The sequence below is a fragment of the Cervus canadensis genome, chromosome 33 (assembly GCF_019320065.1).
Source record: "Cervus canadensis isolate Bull #8, Minnesota chromosome 33, ASM1932006v1, whole genome shotgun sequence".
In the NCBI taxonomy this organism is placed as follows: Eukaryota; Metazoa; Chordata; class Mammalia; order Artiodactyla; family Cervidae; genus Cervus; species Cervus canadensis.
Genome location: NC_057418.1, coordinates 13,705,916 through 13,709,723, shown reverse-complemented (window position 1 = coordinate 13,709,723; position 3,808 = coordinate 13,705,916). Strand labels below are relative to the sequence as shown.

Below are 3,808 nucleotides of genomic sequence, written 5' to 3'. Positions count from 1 at the left end.
CCTACTCACACATCTATACTTTATCACATGGTTTTAAGTAAATTTCCCATAAATAATCAAACATTTTGAACCTCAAACATAATATTTAAAAACCTAACACTATTAACATAATCAGAAACAATGCACATTTTCTGTCTTTAATCATTAGTATAAATGAATTTTACAGAAGTCTGAGCTGCATTACAAAGTTAGAATTAACATTAGATCCTCATATTTCCAAACTCAAGGTGAGCGAAGGTCAAGAATAATGATCTTGGAGTCCAGAATTAACTAAAGAATATTACTGAATCATTCACAATAGTCATTGTCCTAGCAGAGAAGAAAGGGCACACTTAAAATTTGTGAAATACTGGAGGATAGAAATAATTGTTTTTATAAAACAATTCATCAGAAATTGATTAAAAATCCTCAGAGGGCCACAAAGTTATCTACATATTCCCTTTTATTCTTTGAGCAAAAATTATCCTCAATACATTCTTTTGTATTTTTTTTTCCCATGTTGACATTAGAAATCATTAAGATGATGACAAGTGTCTTTAAATATATCTTAAAATTTTTCTCCTGATATTAGCATGTAATCTCATACATAGAGCTTTGGTTATGTTGTGATGACATATAGATGTGATATAGATGACATAGAAAACAGTATCTGAGGATCTCTTTTATTCCTAAAAGAATTTCTACAATTAGAGAGTCTTTGAAAACTTTCTTTAAAAATCATAGACATATTTACTCTAAAAGTAAGTGATGTTTTGGTGAAGTATCAAGTTTACATTGTCAAGATAGGCTCAGAAGAACAACTTGTAAAAAGCAATCAAATTCGTACTATTTCTTATATTCATACTATTTATTACTATAATTACATATTACTTTAAAACTAATACTGAAGATAAATGATGAAGACAAAGTGAATAGGAACTCTAAAACACATGGAATTAACATTAACTTTGTGAGAATCCAAAAATAAGGTGATAGGCAATGGCATCTATTTGCATTTGATATATGACCTTTTTCATAAGAAATGCAACTGTTGACAGAATTGTAGGCAGTACAAGCTTTAAGACAGTAAACTTGTCTATCTAAGAATTCCATGGACGTGAGTGAGAATCAAGCCAATTAAAAGTAAGTACCTTTAGCTGATTTACTTCATTTTGCAGCAGAAACTAACACAACCTTTTAAAGCAGTTATTCTCCAAATTAAAAAAAAAAAAAAAAAAAGACTTCTTGGTGGCTCAGATGGTAAGCATCTGCCTACAATGCAGGAGACCTGGGTTTGATCCCTGGGTCAGGAAGATCCCCTGGAGAAGGAAATGGCAACCCACTCCAATACTCTTGCCTGGAAAATCCCATGGATGGAGGTGCCTGGTAGGCTACACTCCATGGGGTTGCAAAGAGTCAGACACGACTGAGTGACTTCACTTTCACTTAAAAAAAAGGCGCGGGGGCGGGGGGGTGCGGGCAAGTACATTTAGACACAAAGATTCTGAAACACGTGTAGGTATTAACTGCCAAGCAGGAGATATGGGTTTGATCCCTGGGTCCAGAAGATACCCTGGAGAAGGAAGTGGTAACCCACTCTAGTATTCTTGCCTGGGAAATCCTATGGACAGAGGAGAATGGTGGGTTACATGTCATGTGGTCACAAAGAGTTGGATATGACTTAGCTACTCAAAAATAACAACAATAATTTAAACTAGTTTCTCTAGAGAGCAGTGAACAGTGAAAGTCTCAAGTTCTTTGATTATATAGAGGCTTAATGAGTGAGTGAAGTCACTCAGTCGTGTCCGACTCTTTGTGACTCCATGGACTGTCGCCCACCAGGCTTCTCCATCCATGGGGTTTTCCAGGCAAGAATACTGGAGTGGGTTGCCATTTCCTTCTCCAGGGTATCTTCCCCACCCAGGGATCGAACCCAGGACTCCTGCATTGGAGGCAGACGCTTTACCCTCTGAGCCACCAGGGAAGTCCCATACAGAGGCTTACAGGACTTCCAAAACCTGGAGAAACTAAGGAGTGAATGTTTGGATATACTTGTCCCAGTGTCCTCTGTCCCCATTCACATACCATGCAGGGTTATTTGACTAATTTGGAACTAGATCTGTCCATAAGGGGGAAGAAAAGAAGAAAAGAGAGACATCTTCTCCTTCAAATTGAACACTTCATATTTATTTCAATTTGACACCTTTTTCCTCCAACAATTAAATTCAAATAGTAAAGAAGACCAAAGTAGAAATTAATTTCAAATTATTAAAAAATAGATAAAAATCAGAGTGAGCCTATTAATTTCATTTTCTCTATATGCATTCTAAAAACCACTAAACACTTTCTTATTTTCAATCCATTAATTTATATAGCAGTGTAATATTAATTTTATGATATTACATTTTAACATGTTCTCAAATATTGCAGAGCTGAGTACAAAGTAAAGAGATATATAAAAATGGAATGGTGATTGTTTTATATTGCAAACATATAGAACATGTTTCTCATTATATTTATATAGTTATGAATTATGTTTGAGTTTAATTTCTGTGTGTTCACATGTCGTATAGGACAATAGTAAACAAAGAAGAAGTTTTGCATGAGCATAGAAACACTTTCCATGGTTATATACCCAGGCTCAGTACAAAAAAATTAAGCAAAATTGTCTATCTCCCAGTTTTTGCTAGAAGGAATTTGACTACATACTTCCCTAGCTGCTGCCTGAGGGTCTGACTTCCTGACTGAATCCTCCCCAAAATAAATGGTTCTTGGAATATCCTCAACTACAGGGAACAGCTAGTGACAAAGATGATGGCTTGGTCAATCACAAAGTTTTGGGAAACATGGATGAAAATGGAAGGAATTATGTGAGGTGAAATAAACCAGACAGAGAAAGACCAATACTGCATGGTGTTATTTACATGTAAAATCTAAAAAAAACAAAGTCAAACTCATGAAATAGCAAATAAAATGATGGTTGCCAGTGGCTGGGAAGTGTGGGAAATAGAAAAAGTGTGGTAAAAGGGTACCATTTTTCAGTTATATGATGAATGAGGTCTGAGGATCTAATGTATCTCCTGATAACTATAATTGATAATACTGTATTACCTAACTGAAATCTGCCAAAAGAGTGGCGCTTAAGTGCTCTCACACACACACATACACAGATTAAATATGGGACGTGTTAATTAACTGTGACAATTCTTCCACAATGTGTACATACATCATCTCTCTTCACATTATGTAGTTTTAAACATATTGCAAATTTACTTGTCAATCATACCTCAATATAGACTTTTCTACATTTTTTTCTTTCCTGTTGATAAAAGGGAAATTTTCTGTGAAAAACTAAAGAACAGTATTTATGGACTTCAAGGTTATATCAGGAAGGTTGAAAATGTCATATGACCAACCAACATGGTAACAGAAGTTTTCATTTTGCATGTTTTATCATAATGTGTTCACAAGATTTGTTTCCTATTTTAATATGCTTAAATGATATTTTAATATGTCTCTTATTTAATACTTTAATTTCCTGTTTCTTTGTGCTTGGATGGGGGTGGTGGTGGGGGGAATAAAGTGACTTGTGAAATAATATATTGTGGAATGAAACTTCATTTAACTCCTATTCACACACACACACACACACACACACACACACACACACACAGTATTTGACATCTAATACATATTTTTCATGTAAAAGTAGCTTTTAACCTGTGATTTGCACTAATTTTTTTTTGTGACATAAATACTATAGTCATCAGAGAATTAAATAAAGCATGACTACTTTTCCCAAAGTATTTTTTAAAAAACGGCAGAAATG

General features: G+C 34.5%; 1 non-coding gene across 1 annotated transcript; it reads right to left on the bottom strand.

Moving 5' to 3' along the window:
- Positions 1–1,891: 1,891 nt before the first annotated feature.
- TRNAW-CCA lies at positions 1,892–1,963 on the bottom strand. The gene has a single exon. It is a non-coding gene; the product is annotated as a tRNA-Trp (tRNA).
- Positions 1,964–3,808: the final 1,845 nt, after the last annotated feature.